Below are 25228 nucleotides of genomic sequence, written 5' to 3' on the forward strand. Positions count from 1 at the left end.
AAAGATGGCCACAGAGTCTTTACCATTCCTCTCTCTTGTTACATAGGCCGGTGATGCAATTGCTTGACCAAGAGAATATGGTAGAGGTAATAGGCCAGTTTCCAGGCCCACACCTTACGATGCTGGCGGCTTCCACTTCCTGTCCCTCAGAACACCCTTTCCGGAAGGTCTGCCGGCTAACTCCGACTCCCCTGAGACTGCTTCGCTCAAGAAGCCGGGTAGCAGTGCCCGCAGAATTCAGCCTCCCACCCATACCCAACAAGGTGTAGACAGATGGGTGAAATCTCCAGACTACCAACTTGGAACAGAAGAATCACCTGGCTGTGCTCTGCCAGAATTCTCTGACCCGAACATTGTGAAATATAATACAATGGTGGTTGTTTTAAGCCTCTAAGTTTGAGGGTAACTTATTACGTAATAACACAGAAGCAGAACACAATCCTGAGAGAGCAGCCTGGAGTATGGTTAGCATCCCAGAGAGCCACTTTACTTATAACTATTGTTCATCCGAGTTGGTCTGATTCACCACCCAGTGCTTGGAGCCCAAGAGGACTGAGTCATCATGTTTCTTTCTCCTGGTTATTGGAAGAGTTCGCTTGCTGAATAGTAGTCACATTTCTAATAGAATGGGACTGGATGGAAATTAGATAGAAGACTCAAAGCCTGTTCACGGTAACGATGGAGCGAGAACCTCCCAACTAATAAGCATAACGACACACAGCAGATTCCTTCCTGTCCTGCCCTTACGGTAGGTCTAGAGAAATATGGTTGCAAAATTCTGACTGCAGATGGGCTGAAGAATAAGAGAAATTCAAGCAGAGAAGAGGGAGGGCCAGTGAAAAGTTATCTTCATTCTGTGTGTACTTGGGATTTCTGGTTCAAAGGCCTGGAAAACATCTTATTAGCATTTTAATTTTTTCTGAAAGTAATTGAAGGGAACAACTCAAGAATAAAATAATGACAAGATAATGGCCTAATAAGAAAACCCTTGGGTAGGGTATTAAGAAACTTCAGTTTCAGTCCCAACACCTTGAAAACGATGTGACTTAGTTCTTAACTCTGTTTTCTTGTTGTAAAATGATACCTTAATGGAAATTATGTGGATTGAACTGCAGGAGAGGAGATAAAAAGTGGCTTACAAAGAAAAAGAAATAACGTATGATTAATTAATAGTACCAACTCTTGGGAAGTTTGGAACAGAAAACTCTTCAAACGTACAACCTCTTTTTTAAAATCGATACAAATAGATCACTCTTTACTATTACACAAATGCCGATTATTAAGTTTATATAAAAATCAGTTTGGCTGGATAATAAAAGACAACTAAAAGAACCGGTGAGACATAGAAACAGCAGCATTATCTAAGAAGTGTTCACCATCTAGACTGTTTCTGTTGCATATTGAGCTGGGTGTCGTAATGCACAGGCTGTGAACTGAAGGCCGGACCAGCTGGTGACCAAGTGGCCCCTCTCGGGATCAGGGACCACAGTAGCCCCAGGAAGAGCCTGCAGGGGCACTGGCTCAGTGCAGCTCTCCTAAGGTATCAGAAGAGACCTGGTAGTCTGACAGCTGCTGTCGCAGAGTGAACACATACTCAAAAGGAGAAGCCATTTCTTTTGTCTAATGGGCAATGCTGGCATTTCTCAAGTCGTGCTCTGTAGACCTATGGCAGCCCTGAGGTGCTTACTAAACATGTCTAATCCCAGGACTCTCTCAAGACCAACTACAGCTGAATCTCTGCACCTGGGGCCCAGGAATCTACATTTAACAGGCACAGTGGGTGCTTTTACTGGGCATCCCACGGTTAGGGACTGCTGCCCTGCACTCCCTTGTGTGTGATTGTCCACAAATATGCCACATTCACTCTGACCTCAGTTCTTTTTTTTGTAATGTGTATTTATTTTTGAGAGAGAGAGAGAGAGAGAGACAGGGCATGAGCAGGGGAGGGGCAGAGAGAGAGGAAGACACGGAATCTGAAGCAGGCTCCAGACTCTGCACTGACAGCACAGAGCCTAAGGCAAGGCTCGAACTCATGAGCCGTGAGATCGTGACCTGAGCTGAAGTCGGGCACTTAACCGACTGAGTCGCCCAAGGCGCCCCTGACCTCAGTTCTTTTGCTCACTGTTTCTCCCTCCAGGAATGTCCCGCCTCCCTTCATCTTCACCACAGGAGCTAAGATCCGCTGGCTTCATGGAGCCATCACTAACTTCTTGATCTCTTTTCCATAAATTCTAAGTATGCCGCTAATCCTGTTTTATACTCTTTGGTAAGTCTTTCATTTGCACACTACAGTCAATCCCCCTTCGTGCCTTAATTCCATTAATTCCTGCCCAGGGCAGAAAGATCCCGCTTTAAATAGTTCCCCTGTTTGATAAAGCCTGTCCCCTAACCATCTTTTATTTTGAATAAGTGTTTTTACATCTTGTCTTTCAAGACAGAAGGAAGGGTGAGGCCTAGAGCTTTGTAAGGGGAGGAAGTCCCAAGGAGCAGATACCTTGCAGAGAGAGCTGCAGGGCCTTATTGATTGGATCTCAAAAAGCACAAGATTTCTTCCACCACTATTGATCGTTTTGGGGTTTTTTCCCCTTACGTTATCCCCTTTGGCATCAAAATCAATTGAAACTTAATTGAAGACTTAATATTTCTGTCTTCTCCCCGGCTACGTATATGATAATTTCCTTAAGGGATGAAGCCTAGTCTTATACCTCTCACATAACCCCTCCACCCTTCATTTTTTTTGTGGTCTGCTCTTCCTCTTCCTGGGAACTGTCACCCCCAAGGTCTTGTCATGGATCCTCCATGCCATTTTGTGCAACATGGCCTCAGACTGCTGGTCACATTTGTTTGGTCTAGAGGCAGGCACCTGATCAGTCGGGTCCTTCTCTCTCCGGGTATTTTGCAAATTTGGGAGATGTTTGAGTCTGGAATGAATCTGGGAGGTATTTTCCTTATGTGGCCAAAGAAAGTCAAGGAAACCATTGTGTAGAAAGAACGCGGTAGTAGGCAATGCAGAGAGAATAGCACAAGAGTGATGGAAAGAGCTTGGAGGGCACTGTATTTCTACATTTCTGCATTTGTATTTTATTGTGTTAATATCTTTTGGAGCTCAGGGTTTCCAGAAGTTTCCCTGTTTTATGTAAGCTCGTTCTGAAGGCTTTAAGAAATCTGGAAAGACATGGAGGACAAGGAGAGAAAAGGGGGCTGTGCATGGCTTTTAGATAATCAACCCACAGAGTCTAAGAAAATGTGTGTAATCTCAGGGCACCTGGCTCAGTCCGTACAGTGTGCGACTCTTGATCTTGGGGTTGTGAGTTCGAGTCCCATGTTGGTGTAGAGATTACTTAAAAATAAAATCTTTAAAAAATGCATGTTATCTCATTTAATCCTCAAAACAACCATGTGTTTAAAAAAACAAACATGTGGGGCACCTGGGTGGCCCAGTTGGTTAAGCGTCTGACTTTGGCTCAGGTCATGATCTCACGGTTGGTGAGTTCGAGCCCACACTGGGTTCCCTGATGTCGGCACGGAGCCTGCTTTGGATCCTCTGTCTCCCTCTCTTTCTGCCCCTCCCTCACTTGCTCTTTCTCTCTCTCAAAAGTAAATAAACATTAAGTAAGTAAATAAACAATCATGAATATTATTCCCACCTTAAAGGCAAGAAAACCGGGGTACCTGGGTGGCTCAGTCGGTTAAGCGTCCAACTTCAGTTCAGGTCATGATCTCAGAGTTCTTGAGTTCGAGCCCCGCAGTGGGCTCTGTGCTGACATCTCAGGGCCTGGAGCCTGCTTCAGATTCTGTGTCTCCCTCTCTCTCTTCCCCGCTCACTCTCTGTCCCTCTCCCTCTCTCCGAAATAAATAAACATTAAAAAATAAAATTAAATAAAGGCAAGAAAACCAAGGCTTAGGCAAGTAACTTGTTCCAAAGCCATGGAACGTGTGGAGGTAGAGGTGGGGTGTGAGGCCAGGTACCTCTGACCCCACCATGCAGAACTGCCCTCAGGTGAAGACCAGTAGGTGTGACACTTTCATTTTTGCTCCCCTAATATCAGTCCCAGCTGGGGGGATTTGAATGGCTTCTATAGACCAATCCTGAATCTTCAAGTAGTCCCCAGTTACTTGGCAGGGATTGTGATTTGAGCCGTCCTCAGAGGAAGTGTGGAACAAAGAAAGCATAACCACCCAGCAGCCCAGGGACTAGGCACTAAGAGTGGGAGCAGCTGGGAGTAGCAGGTCCGAGAGTCCCACAGCCAACTGGAGCAGCTGGCACAGGCTGGCTGGGCCACAAGCGAGAATGACACCCACTCTAGTGGCACGGACCACAAGAGTACAACAGGACTAGGCTGCGGGATTGTCCCGAGTCTCTGCCCCTCTCCAACGTTCCAGCAAGAGTTGTGGTGACCTTTGACATCTGGGATGGGGCTGGGAGTGGGGGATGGGTAGGAGGCAGGAGAGGCCAGGGGAAAGTAAAGACCATAGTTGGAAGGGTGAGATCAATGCGAACGAAGGGAGGTTCAGGAATCTTTGCTTGCTCAGGAGCAAAAGTCCAGACCTCAGATTCTTGACCAGGAGCATATAGACACGTGAAAGACGCTAACATGGCAACATACAAACGTTTAGTCCAAAGGGATGGGCTCTTCGCCCTCTCCTTTTGTGTTTAAAGAAATAAAAGTCCAGAAAAATTAAGCATTAAACAACTTATTAAAGTTACAGTTGATCTGGTTGAGTTAGCATCTGGAAATCCAAGCTGGAATCCAAAGTCTAGTAGATTTTCCTCCACTCCACAGGCTGAGTATCTGCAACATAAGTAAAAAATTACATGTAGTGGCCTTGGCTATTTCTCATACCTGAGTAAGTATACTCATCACTACCCCTCAAATGTTAAGGTCAAATGAGATGGAAAGAGACATTTACAAACTTCATCTCTGAAAAGTGATTTGTAAAGTTCAGAGTAAGTGATGAGCTGTTTTAAGACCCTAAACATATTTGAACTATCAGCATATTCATTGTTTCCTCTTTGCCCCCAAATAAAGGCTATGATGGCTTTAACATGCCTGTCATGCTCTTTGGTATGTCCACAAGCAGTCACCCTCATTACGTATGTTTCTTAATTGCATATGAACACACAATGTGTGACCGCTACAGAATCTGCTCTCTCCTTGGATCCCACAGGACAGGTGCAACTCGAGAGCTCCCACAGCTCCTGGGTTCTTGTGAACATTGCGGTGGTTCTGGCTGGCAATGGAAGGGGGCAGATGGTTCTGGGAGGCCACAGCCCATCACTTCCAAGTCATGAGCAAGCCTCTTTTCATTTCTAGGGATTTAAAAAGACAAGGGAGTGGAGGGAGACCTTTTTTTCCACCTTCCTTCTCGACATATTTTTGATCATGGAATCTGATGAAAGGAATAAAGAGACAGGGTTAGTTGGAAGGAAATTTCCAGCTCCTGAGAGAATGTTCACATTATTTTAAGCAGCACAAAGAGCTCCCTGAAAGGAGATACTACTGGAGAAATGAATAAAAAATCTTTGAAATGGTTCAGAGAAGGTAGATTTCTTTTAAAAAAAAGTATAGCTGGGGTAGTATGCGCTGATGCTGATGTAGAAAAAGGTCAAAAGGGTTGGTGAGCCAGAACTTTCAGTCCTTCTGGGATTTTTATTGAACCCATGTTAGCAAGAAAATCATCAGCAAACCAGGAATGACATGAACAGCTCAAGGAGTATGTTTCAATAGAACATACCTATGAGAATGAGAGAAAATTTGTGAGGGTGCTTTTAATTAAAATGTTATCTAGGGATGTCTGGGTGGCTCAGTGGGTTAAGTGTCTGACTTTGGCTCAGGTTATTATCTCACTGCTTGGCTTGTGAGTTCAAGCCCCAAGTCAGGCTCTGTACTGACACCTCAGAGCCTGGAACATGCTTTGGATTCTGTGTCTCCCTCTCTCTCTGCCCCTCCCTCACTCACATCTCTCTCTCTCTCTCTCTCTCTCTCTCTCTCTCTCTCTCTCTCTTTCAAACATAAATAAACATTAAAAAATGTTATCTAGGGGCACCTGGGTGGCTCAGTCGGTTGAGTGTCTGACTTTGGCTGAGGTCATGATCCCTTGGTTCGTGGGTTTGGGCCCTGCATCAGGCTCTGTGCTGACAGTTTAGAGCCTAGAGCCTGATTCAGATTCTCTCTCTCTGCCTCTCCCCTACTCATGCTCTCTCAACACTAAATAAATGTTTAAAAAATTTTTTAAAAGTTATCTAAATCCAATATATCAGCAACTATAAGCTACTGCCTTCCACATTTATGACTCTAGTTCTGACCTCTTCTCTGACCCATGGATTTCTTTTTTTGTTTTAAATTTTTTTTTTCAACGTTTTTTATTTATTTTTGGGACAGAGAGAGACAGAGCATGAACGGGGGAGGGGCAGAGAGAGAGGGAGACACAGAATCGGAAACAGGCTCCAGGCTCCGGGCCATCGGCCCAGAGCCTGACGCGGGGCTCGAACTCACGGACCGCGAGATCGTGACCTGGCTGAAGTCGGACGCTTAACCGACTGCGCCACCCAGGCGCCCCTCTGACCCATGGATTTCTATGTGTGCTATGCCTCCTAAATGCAAATTTGAATACACCTCTGCCTTGCTGAAAATCTTTCAATGGCTCCCTATCGCTTACAGAAGAAAGACCAAGCTCCTTAACGTATCCACAAGGCCCCCTGTGACTGGTCTTCATTCTCTGTCGCCGATATTGGTGCCTAAGCCTGGGGTTGGCTTCCTACCCTTTGGCCCTATATCTTCGTGACTCAAAAAGCTCAAGGAGGCTTCCTAAAAGATATGCTTTCTTCCCTTTCTGGGGTAAGGTGAGGCCAGGTAAGTGATTTCGCCACCCCATCAGGATGGAAGCTTTGACTCTGCTCTGCTGTTAAACTTCATTCCTTCCTTCCACAAACGTTCATGGAGCGCCTTGCTTGTGTTAGGAATCGTGCTGGGCAGTGGGGACTTAAGTATGAACAAGACATGGGGCACCCGGACGGCTCAGTCGGTTGAGCATCCGACTTCGGCTCAGGTCATGATCTCACGGTTCGGGGGTTTGAGCCCTGCGTCAGGCTCTGCACTGGCAGCTCGGAGCCTGGAGCCTGCTTCGGATTCTGTGTCTCCCTCTCTTTCTCTGCCCCTCCCCCACTCATGCGCGTGCGCGCGCACGCACTCTCTCTCTCTCTCTTAAAAATAAACATTTAAAAAAATTTTTTTAAAGTATGAACAAGACAGACATTTTGCCTTCACAGAGTTTACACTGAGTAAACTCTGTGTAGTAGTGTCTTATTGCTGTAACAAATTACCCCAATTTTAGTGATTCCAAACAATACAAATTTGTTATCTTGCGGTTCTGAAGGTCGCAAGCCCAAAATGGATTTCAATGAGCTACAATCGAGGTGTCGGCAGGGCTACAAATCCTTCTGAAGGCTCTAGGAGAGAGTCTCCTTCCCTCACCTTGTGCAACTTCAAGAGGCTGCCTACCTTCCTTGGCTCGTGGCCTCTTCCTCCATCATCACAGCCAGGGTGTGGCATCTTCAAATCTCTGACCCTATTTCCACGGTCTTATCTCCTGTGACTCTAACTCTGACCCTCCTACCTCCTTCTTGTGAGAAACTTGTGATTACACATTGGTCCACTCAGATACCCTAAGGTATAGACCCCCTATCTCCAGGTTTTAATCACACTTGCAAAATCCCTTTTGCCATGGCAGGTGACCAGGTATTAGGACACAGATATCTTAGGGGGAATTAGTCTGTCTACCATACCCTGCAAGTCTTTTTACTTTGTCTTTAAAACAGCATTGCCTGCTTATCCAACAAACATGCATTGAAGGCCTACTCTATACACGCCAGGCACTGTGCTGGGAATACAGCACGAACAAGGCAGACATCAACTCCTGTGTTGGGGATCTTACCTTATGAATGCAAGAGAGAGAGAGACACCTACAAAATAACACACGGTTAAGAAGAAAGAGCACCAGGAGCAAGCAGGCAAATGAAGGAAACAGTGACCTTTGAACAGACACCTAAAGAAACTCAGGGAGTGAGACACACAGACATTTGGGGGAAGAGCTTTTCAGGAAGAGGGAACAGCAAATGCAGGGCCTGGAGGCAGGAGAGTGTCTGGTGTATTCAAGGGAACAGAGAGAAGCCTTCGTAGCCTAGGGGGAGGTGTGCGGGGTGCAGAGGAAGGGGATGAAGTCAGTGCTGTACGGGGGAGTCAGAGAGAACGTTTCCCTGGTCCAGAATGGGAACTTAGGCTTTTTCTCTGAATGACATGAGAAAACCTGAAGGCTTTTGAGCAGGGAAGTAACCTGATCTGACTTACTTACGTTCCACACCGTAGGTCCTGAATATAGAACAAATTATTGGGGGGAAAGGGCAGGAATAGAGAGATCAGAAAGGGATACCTCTAGGGAGAATACTGAGATTATCCAAGTGAGAAAAGGCTTGAACCAGAGACTTGCATTTGGTAGAAAGTGATGGGATTCTACACATATTTTAAAGGAAGTGCCAACAGAATTCACTAATGGTCTGGATATGTGCCGTGAGAGAAGTAGAGAAGTCAAGGATGACCCCGGACTTTTGCTCTGAACAGAAACCTCTGAAGCTCTGGAAGGGTGCCCTTAACTGAGGTGGGGAAGATTGTAGGAAGGAACTGTTTTTTGGGGGGGAGGGGGCGGGGAATATCTGGAGCTTTTCAGTTTTACACAGGTGAAGTTTGACATCCAGTTGAAGATGTTAACTAGGAGATGAATGTGTTAACCTTAAAAATAAAACCATCAGTTGATCTACCAACAAAATGGGTTGACTCAGGAATAACGGAGAACTACATTCAGGACAAGCAAGTTATGGAGAAACCACCAACAAAGAATGATGGTATTTTATGCAGAAGGAGGAGGAAGTTATGGGGACTTGTTTTGAAGGGAAGTCCATGGGGCGCCTGGCTGGCTCAGTCGGTTAAGTGTCCGACTTCATCTCAGGTCATAATCTCACGGGTGGTGGGTTTGAGCCCCTGGTTGAGCTCCGTGCTGTCAGTTCAGAGCCTGGAGCCTGCTTCAGATTCCGTGTCTCTCTCTCTCTCTCTCTCTCTGCCCTTCCCCCACTCACAGTCTCTCTCGCTCTCAAAAATAAATAAACATTAAAATAATAATAAAATATGGAGGAAGGGAAGTCCGTTGGAGAAAAGCGTGAGTTCAGGGTGATGATGGTTTCTCATTGGCTGAGTTGTGGGAGTAGTGGATTTCTTGTAGGAGATGCAATATACATCTTTTCCCTGTTGAGGCCTGTAATTGATTATCCTTTCCTGTTAAGGATTCTTCTGCCCAAGGTGTGTAATTGACACTTCTAGTGGGAGTCTGTAATTGACAATTGCTTCTGTAATTGAGGTTGAGTGGTAGGGCTCCCTCTTCTAGCCTCTGGACTCCCCTTTAGTGAGGTTTCCCTTTGTTAGTTTTCACAGATGTAGGAGTCTAGATTTCCGAGAGGTGTCTGGACCAGAGATGTAAATTTGAGGGTAGTCAGAATATGGATGTTACTTAAAGTCATGAGATTGGTGAGATAACCACAGGATGATAAGAGACCACAAAGAGAAGGTGTCTCTAGAGACCTGGGGACTTCTGAGTTTAGAGACTGAAGACTGAGAAGGCCAGAAAGCTGGAATAAGAGCCAAGACAGACTCTTAGCCTAAAAGCCACATGAAGAAAGTATTTCAAGGATAAGAGTGAGCAACATTTCCCCACTGCTGAGGGGTCACATGAGGTGAGGATGAGCGCTGACTGCTGGATTTAGCACCAAGGCAGTCACTCAGGACCCTGAGAAGACCTGTTTCCTTGGACCGGTAGGGGTAAAAGGCTGTCCAGGGTGGATTCAAGAGAATGGAGGAGAGGAACTGAAGACAGCAAGCATGGCAAAACCTTTCAGAGATACCGGGGGTAAAGTGAAGTGGAGGGCGACATGGAATCTAGGAAATGTCTTATTATTTCTTTTTTTTTTTTACTATGGCAGATAATACAGCATGCCGACACTCTTAGAAATGATTCAGTAGAGAGGGGAATTTCCTGATGCAGGAGAGAGGAGGCAATTGCTGAATCGATGTCTATGGGTCAGAGGGGATGGGACTAGTACACGGTGGGAGAGGTTAGTCTTAGCTTAGAGCCCTGAGGGTTCATCACAAGGGCAGGAGGACAGAAGAGTTCCTCACAGACAGGTGCAGGTGGTTTGCCAGGTTGTCATCTGATTGCTTCTATTTTATCAATGAAAGAAGAAGCAAGGCATTAGCTGTAATAAGCCAGAGGTTTGATGAAGGGGGAGAAGGTGTGAAATAGTCCTTTAGAAGAGTTGGGTAGTAGACAAGGAAGTATACAAGCTTTGCTAAGCAATGTTAATTGATTATAAAGTTGTAGGTATTTAAACATATAATAAATACTATCATGCAGATGGGAGACTGAACTGTCCTAAGAAATCTAGTATTCAGATAACTCAAGTTACATCACATAGGGCTAAAACAATAAAACCCTAAAGTTGAAACAGCATTAGATATAACTTAATTTTGGATGATTTGGGGGCACCTTGGTCCTTTCTAATAGTTAAGAGTAATTTTTCTGAATATGTGTTAGTAATTCCCTGTAGATGCATAGTCAGTAACAGAAAGTTCTGAACTGATAATGGGATGGCTATGCCAGACTTTAACTGAAAAATATGCAAATGTGAAATGATGTTTATAATATTAAAAAGTATCAGTTTTTGCTTGCTTGGTAGGCTTCTGGGTCAAAATTCATTCCACATTGGATATGTTAGGGTGTTTTGTTGTGTAGAACTGAATAACCAGAGGGAATGTGTTCTAACAAACGAAGAAGGGAATTGGGAGGGAGGAACAGGAAATGACTAGATGTTCTCCTTATCCCTAGGAAGGGTTACACATCCCTTGTGTGTATGTGGGAGGGAGTCAGGCAGAGGTAGGTAGAAGAGCCCAGAGCAAGGAGGCAGGAATGGTGTTGAGATACAATTTGTACTTCGCAAACTCTTTATTCCTACCCTTTTACTCTTCTGTTGCCTGTTGTCTTCTATTGTGAAATCCCAAGAAGGCTAAGAGGATACACAGGGAGTGCCTGACCCAGAAAACATGCAACTGGAACCTACAGCTTTGGTGGATTTCACCTTTAGCTCCTTCAGGAAACAAGTGAAAGGTCTGTCATCAGTGAAGGGTAAATAGTAGTCTGGGGCTTTGAAAGAGCAGTTTTAGGTCCCTGGGACAATTTCTCCGATTCTACTCTGTCTGAAGGTTAGGGATGTTCCCTTCCTAATCTGAGGCCTATACCCACTGTTGAGCCTGATAAGCATTGAATAAAGTTAATAGATTTGGTTAGCACTTGGATCAGTTATTTCAAATGTATCAAATGGCTATCTGGGAGTCATAAAACAGGTGGCCCTGAAATTGTGACTGTACTGGTGGATGGATACAGATTGGCAGCCATCCTTTAAGGGCAAAATTATGTTACAAGTTGAGTCAGAGCAAATGAATTACTGATTTACAACAGTGTACTATTCTATGAAAGATGGCTCCTTAAAACACATCAACGGGATGGATGATGATACTCTATTGAGTTTCTTTGTAAAAAAATTTATATTAAAAACACCAGTGTGTAATTTTAAGGCCTGCCCTCCCGCCCTCCCTTCCTTCTTTCCTTCCTTTCTTTCTTTTTTCCTTCTCTTCCTCCCACCTCCTTCTAGTTATTTTGGTGGGATGTGGATATATTCAGTTTTGGTCTTTGTTTTGAGTTAGTGTATTTATTAAATAACAAGGAATCTGTTTCGAGTTAGTGTAAAAACAAATCTTGAACAATGGATTCCCTGTGAAATTACTGTAACATGGTTAATATTTTTGTTGTTTTTATAGTTGAGACAAGAGAAACTTTAAAATCAACTTGTCCACACTTAAATACCTTTGTGAAACAGATCTATAAAATGAAACACTCATTTGTTATTTTTTTATATAAATGGAAAATATGTTATTTATTGGAAATTTTTATAGGTCTAAGAGCTGTAGAATTTTAAAGCTGTACGATCTCATATCTGGGCTATCCCCTCATTTTACAGATGAAGAATTAGATTAAATGACTTCTCAAGGAGACTCAATTATTAGGGACACAGAAAAGCTCAAACCTAGTCTCCTGAAGTTAGCCAGTGCTTTTCAATCACTGTATCATTTAGGTTTCTAAGGTAAAAACTTTCATCAACCTAGTGCTTTAAGCTTGCACTTGACCCAAAAGAGTCTTAACTGCCTAGTCTTCATGCCCTTTCCTAGGTTTTGTAGTCCTGTGGGATTGAATTAAATCACAGTTTTCTCATATTAATGTAAGTAGGAATGGGATTTATTAGTTTTTTATTGAGATATAATTCACTATACCATGGAATCTATTTTTCACTCATCCCTTTTGAAATCTAAAGTTTAAGCTTAACTTCCATTCACAGCATCCATTTTAGGCACTATTTAAAGCCCCCAAAGAAAAGTTTCTACCATTAAAAGAAGAAACAGGGTGTGAAAAGATTTTGTCTTCATCCTTAGCAGCATTTTGAAGTAGGTTTGGAGGCCTCTGAAAAGCTTAATGATTAAACAAAACAAAACAACTCCCCCCCCCCCCCCCCCGGTTTTTTTAATGAGACAAAGATGGAGAAAGGAAGGACTAGAACTATTGAAAAACAGACACATTCTGTGTGAACAGAAACGCGCAGATAGAAATAGAGTACAAAATATGGCTGTGGAGCAGAAACTTACCTTCTAAGGTAAATAGAGAAATAGATACATACTCTACAGGGTAGGGTGAAAGGAAAGTATTAGAACACGCACAGACTCCTGTGCTCCTTTTTTCCCCCCCAATAGACATTAAGTAAATAGCTACTATGTACCAAGTCTGTGGAGGCGCTGAGAACACAAACATGAAGAAGCTGCCAGATCCTCAAGGAGCCCAGCCTGGTGGTGGTGGTGATGGGGAGGCGGGGGAGGGAGGAGAGAGGGAGCCTAAGGAGTGGAGGCTGGCGGATGAGATTAGACGGGAGGGCTGAAAAACTGAATATACAGTTGATATTTGGGGATACAGATATGTGCTGGCTTCTGTGACAGAAATCTCCCCCTGAACCTCTGGGGGAAAAAATTAGCTTCATTTGCCAAATTTGGCCAGATATGACGCTGTTCTACAGAGGTCCTCTCGAATAGGCTTAAAAATCCTCCTCTCGCTTCTGGCCCTCGATTTCCCCACCATTAGGGTGTCTGGCAAGGGAGGGGGCAGGTTGAAAACTGCACCCACGTTTGCAGCCTCGGCTCTCTGTTGGAGACAGGAATCCAGGGCTTTGCCGTCGTCATAGCAACTAGGAGTTCCGCGGTCCCCCACCTTCCTCCAACTCCTACTTCCCCCGCCGGCCCGGCAGAGCCGCTGCTTCTCTCGCGAGATTTGAGCGCAGTGCCGAGCGGCCCAGAGGTGATCTCACCCGAGACTTGCGGAGGGAGGGAGTGAAGGAGGGGAAGGAATGGGGCGGGGAGGCGGGGAGGCGAGGGGAGTGGAAGGGAGGGAAGGGCGAGTGAGGCGCCGCCACCGTCGGCAACTTTGTGAGCGAGTTCAGTGCGTGCGTGAGCGAGTAAGCGAAAAAGTCAGTGCGGCGCCGACTTCCCGGGAGGAGGGTCCCCGGGGAGGGCCAGGTCTGGGCTTCAGAGGCCGCCCCCCAGCCACTCCATCTCTTCCCGCCTCCGTGGCTCCCTCCCCATTTCCTCCCCCCACCGGTCCTCCCGGGCCTTCCCACCCCCGTCTGCAGTTACCTGTCTCCTCCCCCGACTCGGCACGCACGTCCCCTTCCCCTGCGTCCACCTTCGACCTCCAAGACCCCGGACCCCCAGCCACCCCATACCCGCTTTACTCGCCGGCTGCCCCCGCCCCCAGCTTTTTCTCCTGGGGGCTGGTGGGCGGCATGGGGGGCGCTGAGCCTCGGAGGCGGCGCGAGCGGGGACCAGGACGCCCAGACAATAGTTGATGCCCGGGGACGGGGGCACCTCCGTCCCCCACTCCTCCAGGAGCGCGGCCCCCACAGGCTGCTCTCCAGCCTGCTTTCCGGGTTCCCCTCGGAGTGGAGCTCGGGAGTTGGGCAGATTCCGCCGCCACCTCCCCCGGGCCCCCCTCCGCTAGCCGCCCGCCCCGGCCCGGCCTCGCTGCCCGCCGTTCTCCGCAGAGGAGGCGGCGAGTGAGCGCGCGCCGACCGTCCACAGGGTTTCTCTTTCTCCCTAGGGAGAGCGCGCGGCGGACGCGCCCCGGACGCGCGGTGGCACCGGGAGGCCGGGCAAGCGGTAAGTGGCTCCCGCGCCCCGGGTCCGGGCAGGGGAGCGGGGGTGAAGGACTGTTGACAGCCCCCCCCCCCCCCCATTGCATTTCTGGCCGGGGCTCGGGTGCAGGGCCCGGAGCGGGATTCGGGAGGCCGGTCAAAGTTTTATTTCCGATTTGGTGGCGTGCTGATAGCGCAGCCCGGCGGGGGCGAGTCCGGGCTGCACCGCGCACGGCGCGCGCGCACGCACCTAGGAACCCGAATCTGCATAACTACCGGCAGAGCGCCTCCGCCAGAGGCCGGGAGACCCGCGCCCCCGTCGGGGTGGCTGCGCCCACCCGGCAGCTCTCGTCTCCACCGGGCACCCTTCCCCTTCAGTCACCTGGGTGAGCGCTTTGCAGGCTGCGTTGGAAAGGACAGGCCGAGGGGTTTAGTCATGGGAAAGGGAGAAGAGAGCTCGGTGCCCGCGGGTGGTTAATTTCTCTCCCCGGGTCCGGGGGACAGGGAAAGTAGGGGATGCTCTAACCTGCTTTCCTTGGAGCAAGTAAACCTCGAGAGGGCTGGGGAGGCGTGAGGGTGCTTCAAAAAGAACTTTTCCTCTTTAGCCTCATCTGTTTCCAACTTCTCCTGCCCTTAAAGGAAATTTGCGAGGCTCCCTATCGCTTCACGGCATATCTGCGTGGACATGTAGCCGTATTGGGCAGGTTGAAATTTCGAGTTTGACCGTTCGTTAAATATAGAGACAAGGGAAATGGCTCACTTTAGGGAAGATGTTGTTTGAGTTGTTGGTATTTGTTTTTGTAGGGAAGCATTTGGGGACTGATGGTCCCTAGAGACGTTTACCTTAATAGATTTAATTTTTCATGACGGGTGTTTTAGAGATTAACATTCACTGAAACTCTTACTACCTGCTGGACGATTATATTCCTAAACTGGGAGCCAGTGAGTGATGCGATGCAAATTTCAGCGTAAAGGTGTCGTCTTTCATCGGGTTCCAGGTCTATCTGGATGAACTGGGGTTGGCGTTTCCTCTATAAAGTAAGCCTTTCATGTTGAAACTCTGACTCAGACTCTTAAAGCCATTGTTTTTATACTGGTACTCTGTGGGAGTTAAGTGTCAACTTTCTCTTCTTTTCTCATATGGAATATTCATCCAAGGCAAAGATTCTCTGACTTAATCTTCTGGAAAAGTACAAGATTAAGTCCTATAGAATCATACTCTGCAGCCAGTTTAGTAACAGTATTAATTTTCTATATAATCCTGATTTAATGACTTTCACTTTTCTCTTAGTTTTTGAAGGCTGCAATTAAGTCACCTTTAACTAGGGTGGGGAAAAAAAACCCCAAAAACGATGGGAATAATATAGAACAGTGGTAACAGCAGTAGTCTCAAATAAAAGGTTTACGTAAAGCAGTTTATGGTCACTGATGTGTCCAAGTAGTAGATGACATGCCAGTTATTAACGAGAATATTAATATTAAAGCATTTCTCCCATGGAATAAATTACTTGTACTGAGGCATCAGCAATTAGCAGTGCATTTAAAATGACTTGGGTAATGATTTGCTCATAAATGGTTAAGGGCAAACTAAGAGATTTTGGGGGATGGATGGCTTTATGTGGGTGACAACTTATTTTCTTATCTCATTATGCTTAAGTAAAGGACTCTTGAAATTGACTGTATCATTAGATTTCTCTAGTTGACGGAGAGAACAAGTTTGGCAAGTGGCTCAAGATAGTCAGTAGGTGTTGCTGTTAGCTTCTCTGCGGTTCCTGGTGCTGCTCCTCCGGTTTGAAATTGCAGTTCTAGTACAGAGAACTTTTCAGATCTGAAGTGTCAGGCAATTGTTAGAATCCTATGGGAAGGTTGACTTGAACCCTTGGTAATGAATCCAGAGCCCCTGGCTTAGATTGTATACTGAGATTCATTTAACTCTTTTCTTTCACTGTTACTTTCTGGTGTTTGTATTTACTTACTTTGCTTTTGCTTTGAATTACATCAGTAATTTTGTTGTAGTGCCCTCTGCCCCACCAATTTTTTAAAACAACTTTAAAAAACTTAAAAAAAACCTTAAAGTCATAGATTGAAGATTGCTTGATCTTAGTGGTTTTGTAGACTTTAGGGGGGATCTTGGTTGACTGAGTTGAGACGTATATAAATCCTATGTTAAATTTGCAGTTTGAATTTTTCAATAAATGGCTGTTTTCTGTCTCTTTGAGCTGTGAAACAGAAGTATGAGAGGTAGAACAGTGTAAGAGTACAGATTCCCTGAATCTTTCCAATTGAGGGGAAGTATGTAGTGATTGATAAGAACATGATTCTTATCAGTCCTCATGGCTGTGTTATCATTTCTGTTAGTCCAGATCAGTGTGTGTATAAAGTATGGATATCTTGAAGATTTCCAGGTGACCTCTCACATTTGGGCTTTTGGTTCACTGATCAAATTGGAGTTTCTCTGAGGAAGGCACATAGATTCATCCTTCTAATGGAGAGCTAGATCTCTGATATGGAATGCCTCTTTCTACTGTTTTTATTTTTTTTTCTTTCTATCTTTTGAATCAGATCATAGGAGATCATACCTCAAATTCAGAAAAAAAAAAAATTTCCCCCCATAGTATCACTGTATTCCTAATCTTTTGAGGTGTATGGTGAGTCAGGCAATATTAGCTCAGTGCCTCTATCTGGGAGGTGTGCTCTTGGGCCCTGTGATTCCAGTGGGGCCATTTGTAGTAACCTTTCCGGGTTTGGTATTATAATATGCCGATGTCCCCAGAAAGGTTTTGCGTAGCAGGCAATCAATTATTTTTAAATTTTAACTTTTTGAAATAATGGAACCCAATATTTGTCCTCAGAAGGTCTGAGTTTCAAATTTTCTGGCTAGGGGATCTTAAAAAATAATCAAACTCTCTGAACTGTCTTTCGGAAAAACTGTCTTTTTCTGCAGAGATGGGCATAATGCTTGTTTCACAGCTTTGCTGCAAGAATTAATGAGAAAATATGTTTGAAAATACTTTGTAAGTCATAAAGTCTTATTTGCAATTGCATTTTCTTCCTGATCGACAGATTCATAGATTATTGAAGCTAGAAGGGATTTTAAACTTAAATCATTTGGCCCATTTTCTCCATTTTACAGGTGAGGAAACTGAGGCCTAGAAAGTTGAAGTGATTTGTGCAAGGTTATAGAAGAGCTAGTTAGTTAGCGATCAGGCAGTGACTGGAAGTCAGGTTTCCAGATTTAACTGTACTCCTTTGTTTCCTGTTTTTTTCCCCTTTGAGTCTGTAGATTAAAATTTGTTTACTACTCCCTCTCCTCCTCTTAATTGTTCAGGGTTGGTTAAGTGTCTACAATGAGAAGAAGCAAAGCTTAAGGAAACAAAATCCACAGTAAGGTTGAAACGCTATGTAAACAGCATTGATGTAGTATTTGGTAAGTAAGCTTTAGAGTTACTCAAATTACAAAGTTATGGAAAAAGAAATTATGAGTTAAAATATCTACATGGTAGAGCTTGGTAGGCCTTCCCCCCTGTGTTTTTTTTTTTTTTTTGGTGAAGGATAGATATTATTAACTCAGCATAATTTAGAGAAGGCAAACTTCATTTGTTCTAGTTTACCATTTTCTTCCCTTCTTTATCTCATTTTTCATTTGTAAACGAAAGTGGCTGTACCTTCCCTGTTTCTGGAACAGTGGCAACTTGTAGACCTTCTGTCTGAGTTGCGTGTTAAGTGTTACCGGGCGGTGGGGGTTTGGTGGGGAGGATGGGTCAGGCGGAGGGATAACTGCACATAAAACAGGAACTTGTTGAAGGAGCTTCCTGCTGAAAATGCAACTTATCTATATAGCACCACCCTACCTGCCGCTGGAGTAAACGACCCAGGAGAGAAGAAATATCCCTGCCAGTTGGGTGACTGCCCTTTAGATGAGGGGCTCTCCTTTTTCCTGGGAGGATTAAGCATTATGTTATTCTTTCAGTGCTCATCCACAGCTCTGTGTTTTGTTCCAAGTACGGTGCTATTTAAAATCTGGGTGTTCCACTACCTCTTGACATTGACAACCCAACTTTCTATCCACTTCTTACACCAAAAGTATCCTTTGTTGGTATAAGAAGTAAATTGACCTCATTAGTTGTTTTTCCCCCGCTCGATGTCTAGCTAGTAAAAAGAAAAAAAAGCCAAAGTCCACACACCTGTCTGGCACTTAATTTTCCATAGGTTAGATGTAAATGAATTATCCGTACATGATAAGTCTTCTTCTTCGGGTGGGCTTTTGATGAGCTCTGGAGTGAGTCAGAAGCATGGGAAAGAATCCCTTCGCTCGGGATCTCTCCAACACGTGGTTTGAGCCAGGGATGGAATGAGGTGTGTGACTGGCTTTGTGAGCACAAGGGGAAGGAGACCCATCGGGGTCTGTCTTCCGAGGTAGGGGCCGGCCCACATCCATCTTCTGCTTTAATTTTGGCCTGGGGAGAGTAAAGAGAACATGAGTGTTTTCTTGAAGACCAAGAGGGATGACCCCGAAATGCCATGGAGGAACGTCAGGGGCGGTTTCAGTCGGCCCCTCCTACACCAGCAGTGTCGTGGTGGGTGTGCCGCGGCGTCCCCCGAGGCCCTTTCTCTTTGCTTCTGGAAGTCTGGGATGAGAGTTTTTGGTCTTTAGATTTCTAATTTGTTACTTGTCATGTCGCACCAACTTCTCCCTCTAATTAGGATTATAGTATGCCTCACTTTAAATTGTGGGAAACAGGCAATTACATAATGTTAGATTTCCCTCTTTCAATTCAGGAGAGGCGGGAGCGTGCGGGCGGGTCGGAGTGCGCAGGCTTGGAGAGGAAGGGTGTCTGGTTTGCGCCAGCACAGGGGTCACTCGGAGGCAACTCTGGCGGGCAGGACAGGACGTGGAGCCTCGGCCCCCGCCGGCTTCTTTTTCCTCTTTCCTCCCCCAAAGCGGGTCCAGGTTAAATGACTTTCGCAGATACAGTAGTTAATTTTGGTTATTCCTCTTTCCACTTTCTCCATAAAGCCGTCTTCTCCCACAGCTACAGGTACAATCATTAATTGGTTTTTGTGGTTTAGGGTCTTGCTTCCTTTTAGAATGAGTTCTGAACTGCTCACAAGAAAGCTAGTGAGAAAGGAAAAGCAAAGGGTTTCATGGTGAATGATGACGTTTCTGTAATCCAGACTTGACTGTGATCAGTCTCTTTTCCTTGGGTCCCTTTATTATTATTATTATTGTTATTATTTCATATTCTAGAGTTATTTGCCTAGATAGGTATTCTGGTTGGATGTATTACGAGCTCCTTGCATTCCCTTTAACAGTCTTAGTTCCCAGAACTGACTGTTGGGGTTTTTTTTTTTTTTTTTTTTTTTTTAACGTTTTATTTATTTTTGAGACAGAGAGAGACTGAGCATGAACGGGGGAGGGGCAGAGAGAGAGGGAGACACAGAATCGGAAGCAGGCTCCAGGCTCTGAGCCATCAGCCCAGAGCCTGACGCGGGGCTCGAACTCACAGACGGCGAGATTGTGACCTGAGCTGAAGTCAGACGCTTAACCGACTGAGCCACCCAGGCGCCCCTGACTGTTGGTTTTTACAAGTTTCTTTGTGGCTCGTGATGCTCTCAGAGAAGCAGCTGACAGCTGAACTGTGGTATCTCATGCTTTCAGGAAGAGTCAGTACTTCTAAGGAGAGGCCTATAAGATCTATCCTTATAAATCAGTTGCATGTCCTAAAATTTTCACCCAATTTGATTAGTATTGCTGGCTTCACCTATGTGTACCTAGGAAAAAAGTGGAAAGCAGTGTTTTCCCAGATTTTTGCAAGAAATGTCAGTTTGTGACTTGTTGGAACCAAACTGCTTTTCTTTAAAAAAAAATTTTTTTTTTCAATGTTTATTTATTTTTGAGACAGAGAGAGACAGAGCATGAACGGGGGAGGGTCAGAAGACACAGAATCTGAAACAGGCTCCAGGCTGTGAGCTGTCAGCACAGAGCCCAACGTGGGGCTCCAGCTCATGGACGGTGAGATCATGACCTGAGCCGAAGTCGGAGGCTTAACCGACTAAGCCACCCAGGTGCCCCCCAAACTGCTTTTCTTTAGAAGACTTCAAAAATACATGTTCCTCTCCTTGCACTGCAGCTTGGTGTGTGGTTGATTTACCGCCTCCCTTTTCCTAGGCCTAATTCTGGCTGCTCCTGTGAAAACCTCAGAAAGTTTTGCCTGTTTACTTTGCCCAAGTCTAATTTCTGAGCGGCTGGCGTTTCCTACGTAAAGAGAGTGTGCTGTGTGTCTGTATGTGTTTGGGGTGGGGTTGGACTCATGGCTCAGAAACCTGTGAGGATGGCTTGCCCCGGTGGAGACCCAGTGTGGTTCCTCTCTTCTAGTTTGGGAGTTGCCTGTGATTCTTCAGAGTGTCTCCTTGTTACTTTATTTTATTTTTTTAAAGCTCTTAGTGCTAATCCTTTGTAATAGGAAATGAGGTATAATAATTGCAAAACAAAATGTTTCAGTAGGTAAATGATAGGTTATGGAGAGCTACAGCGTTCACAGAAAAGGCTCATTCAGAGTTCGAGAATGTCAGCCTAATAATTGCTTTCGGTGGGATTGTTCTGAAGGCCGTTTTCAAGGCAGTGTTTTTAAAATAGTGGTTTTCAGCAGTTTGGGTGGGATGTGTGTTTTGGGGGAGCAGGAAGTGCTTGGGTGGAGAGGGTAGGGGATCACAGTGAACTCTGGGGCTTTTCTCCGGGGCAGTAGGTGAGATATCAGGTGGATGGAGGGTTGAAGAGACTCAGTGGATGATTCTGTTATGCTTCTCCCCCACCCAGTTGAGAGCACAGTAGTTTTTGTATCATTTTTGAACTTCTGCTTGACAATAAGGTAGACCAGTAGTAGGCTTAAAGCAGAGAGCAGCTGGCTGGGAGTATGTAAACTTAATTTTGAATGGGTGAGAAGGAGAGAGCCTCTGGTCCTCTGTGCTAGCCATTGACTAAAAAAGACAACTTGGAAAAATCTCTGGAAATGAGTGCCAACACCTCAAAGGGTCAGGCTGCTTCGATTCTGCAGTGGAGGTAGAATGTGAAAATCCAATTTGGTAATTCTGTGTTGGCACTTAGACGTTTTTGTTTGTTTGTTTTTTTAACGTATGTTTATTTCTGAGACAGAGACAGAGCATGAGTGGGGGAGGGGCAGAGAGAGAGAGGGAGACAGAATCCAAAGCAGGCTCCAGGCTCTGAGCTGTCAACACAGAGCCCGACGCGGGGCTTGAACTCACAGACCGTGAGATCATGACTGGGGGCCACCTGGGCCCCCCTCACGTTTTTTTACTGTCATAAAAAAAAAAAACATGTGACACAGTTGACCATCTTAACCATTTTTAAGTGTGAAGCACATTCGTGTTCTGAAGCAGATCTTCAGAACTTTCTCATCTTGCAAATCTGAAACTACACCCATGAAATGGTTCCCCTCTCCCTTTCCCCTTATCCCTCGCCACTGCCATTCTTCTTTCCGTTTCTGTGACTCTGTCTGCTGTAGATACTTCACATAAGTGGAATCATGCGGTATTTGTTTTTTTGTGACTGGCTTATTTCACTTACCATAAAGTCTTCAAGGTTTATATGTGTTGGCATATAACAGGATTTCCTTCTTTTGAGGCTGAATAATATTCCATGCTGTGTATATACCATATTTTGTTTATCTACTCATCCATTTATTGACGTTCTGGTTGCTTCCACCTCTTGGCTACTGTGGATAATGCTGGTATGAACATGGGTGTACAAATGTATCTTTCAGGCCTTGCTTTCAGTTCTTTTGAATACACACACAAGTGGGATTGCTGGATCAGATGGTAGTTCTATTTTGAAATTTTTGAGTAATCTCCATACTATTTTTCATAGTAGTTGTTAAAACCGCAGTGGTTTTACACTCCCACCAGCAGTGTATGAAGGTTCCAGTGTCTCCACATCCTTGTCAGCACTTGTTATTTTCTTTTTTTTTCCATAGGAGTCATCCTAAGAGTGTGAGGTGGTATCTCATTGTGGTTTTGATTTGCATTTCTCTGATAAATGATGTTGAGCGTCTTTCATATGCTTGTTGGCTATTTGTATATCATCTCTGGAGAAAATGTCTATTCAAATCCTTTGCCCATTTTTCAATGGGGTTATTTGACTTTTTGTTGTTGAGTCGTAGGAGTCCTTTATATATTCTGGATATTAACCCCTTACCAGATATATGATTTGCCTGTATTTCCTCCTATTCTGTGGGTTGCCTTTTCACTATGTTGATTGTATCCTTTGATGCACAAAAGTTTTAAAAATTTGTCTATTTTTCCTTTTGTTGCCTGTGCTTTTGGCATCATATCCAGGACGTTATTGCTAAGACCAGTGTCGTGAAACTTCCTTCCTATGTTTTCTTCTAGAAATTTTATAGTTTCAGTTCTTATGTTTAGGTCTTTAATCCATTTTGAGTTAATTTTTGTGTATGGTATAAGATGAGGGTCCAACTTAATTCTTTTGCGTGTGGATATCCAGTTCACTCTCTCTCAACACTATTTGTTGAAGAGATTGTCCTTTCCTCATTGAATAGTCTTGGCTCCCTTGTTGAAGATCAGTTGACCATTTACACAAGGGTTTATTTCTGGGCTGTCTACTCTCTTGGTCTGTTTGTTTGTCTTTATGCCAGCACCAGAACTGTCTTGATTATATTAGCTTTGCAGTATATTAAAATCAGGAAGTGTGAATGTCACTTTTAATTTATGCCATTCTAGGTGTTAAGTAATGGAGAATAGAGAAGTCAACAATTGAGAAAACAATTTGTAGAATTTTTCATTTTTTTGAGGGGATTAGACGCACTTAAAGAATGAAGTAAAGTGATTTAAATGGTAGAATGTATGCAAGGCTATCAGCTGGCAACTCGTATAGTAAGAGCTGTGTGTCCAGTACTTCCTGGTTTACAAAGTTATTTCACAGATACCTAGTCCAGTGGCTTGGGAAAGTTTCAAAAAGGCGATGGACCTTGACTTGATCTTGAAGATTGGATGTGTGTCCCCCTGGATCAATTGTATCACAGTGTTATAGGGAAGCCTCTAGTGGTAATCTCAAGATTTTCAGGGGTATCAATTATTAAATTTTTTTTTTAATGTTTGTTTATTTTTGACAGAGAGAGACAGAGCATGATCAGGGGAGGGGCAGAGAGAGGGAGACACAGAATCCGAAGCGGTCAGCACAGAGCCCGATGAGGGGCTCGAACCCACGGACCGCGAGATCATGACCTGAGCCGAAATTGGACTCTCAACCGACTGAGCCACCCAGGCGCCCCTCAGTGGTATCAGTTATTATAAGAACTGTCACGGTGGCATTTTTTTCCTTGACGCTATCTTTTCCTATTCTAGGTCAGTTGATTCTGATTTTCCACATCTGCTTATTGAATAGTGGTAGACCACATACAAAGATAGAATACTTAGCCACAGCACTGTTTTCTTTTCTGGGATGTGCAAAGAACAAAAAACTAACCTGGCTCGGTTGTACAGGATGAACTGAATGAGAGAGATTGGAACCAGAATAGCAAATTAAGTGACCGTTTTAGTAAGTAATTTAGGCTACTTAAGTCATACTTTGTTATCTTCTTGACAAAACTGTGAGGATAGTTTTGGTTGAGTGTCTTTTACTTGAGGGGCCATTGGTAGAATTGCTGTGGAGGAAGAGGTAGTATGTTTGCACTTAGTAGGCCTGAAGTAAAGATTTGTTTGGTGGTGACCAAATGAATTTATGTCTACATGGGTGAATCTCTAAGGAGTAACTTACTCACTTATCCTGTATTTATTGACTCCCACTATAATGCCAGGGGCTAGTGGCTGCTTGTGGTGACAAAAGAATGTCTGATTCCTGCTCTCTTGTGGCTGATAACTCTTCTAGTGATTGATAAGGTCCTTTTCAGCGTTCTGTTCCTCCTCTGGCTGATTTTTCTTTTAGTCAGAGGCCACCTGTTTTACCACTGATGCAAAACAATTGTAGTTACTTACTATGAAAATAGTCCTGTGTTAAATATTCTTTGTATAGAAGAAGAAAGAAACCCTAGACAGTTCTGCCTTTTCGGTTTCCAAGGAGATAGGTCTTGGCAACATTTATTTTATCAAGGGCTTTTCTAAGTGACAGAACTAATGAATTTTAGGCTCAAATGAGTTTTGGTTAAGTTTTTCCTGAGGACCCAGATAAGGTTTTCAAATCTTGGTTTCCTCTACTTCCACATCTGTTCCAAAAGAATCTAGAAACCTAGTTTTGGTTAATCTGGATTTTTCCATTAACTGTCTGACCTTAAAAGAGTTATATACCCTTTTCGGATCTTCGTTTTTTCACTCATTCAACACATTTTAATTGTTCGCTTATTACATACCATGTATCTTTTCATTTGTAAGAGGAAGAAGGTTGAGGATTGGATTAAGTTTCCTTTAAGGCCAACTGTTAAAATTCTGTGAATTTATTTTTGTGATTTAGGAGATTTAAGGCTTTTTACAGATAGTAGGAATGTTTTTGAAAGAACTAAAGAAAGAAGTTCAGAAAATTTGTTTTTAACTCTAAAACATTTTAGTGAGAAACTTCTGTAATGGTGGATAATTTTAGCATTAGTTTCACTCTGATCTGAAAACAATCAACATTTTAACTTCACTCTGAGAGTCCTTATAATTTTGGTAGGAGACAATTCTGAATCTAACTTTTCTGCTGTTACTTGTAATACCCTAGAAACTTAATTCCTGTTTCAGAAGATTGATATAATGCCAGTGTGGGAGATTTGGAAATGCTTATCACCCTTTTTCTAGGTACTTGGATCCGAGTCTTTTAAAGTCCTTGTCATTTACGTGCATGGTAGTCTTGAGATGCAGTGCCGTCACGTTACTGAATGTAGAAAGTCACAC

The 25228-nt window shown here is 44.3% G+C and overlaps 1 protein-coding gene across 7 annotated transcripts in view; it reads left to right on the forward strand.

Annotated features, from left to right (window-relative positions):
* The first annotated feature begins 14567 nt into the window (after positions 1–14567).
* SIPA1L1 (signal induced proliferation associated 1 like 1) overlaps positions 14568–25228 on the forward strand; it is a 365694-nt gene continuing 355033 nt past the window's right edge. For 5 of the 7 annotated variants that reach the window (XM_058739522.1, XM_058739520.1, XM_058739519.1 and 2 more), the window contains exon 1: positions 14568–14715. The gene's annotated coding sequence lies outside the window, so the exon portion shown is untranslated. The remainder of the gene's footprint in view (positions 14716–25228) is intronic. The other 2 variants (XM_058739529.1, XM_058739530.1) reach the window with 1 other exon arrangement.

Source organism: Neofelis nebulosa, chromosome 7 (genome assembly GCF_028018385.1).
Source record: "Neofelis nebulosa isolate mNeoNeb1 chromosome 7, mNeoNeb1.pri, whole genome shotgun sequence".
NCBI lineage: Eukaryota > Metazoa > Chordata > Mammalia > Carnivora > Felidae > Neofelis > Neofelis nebulosa.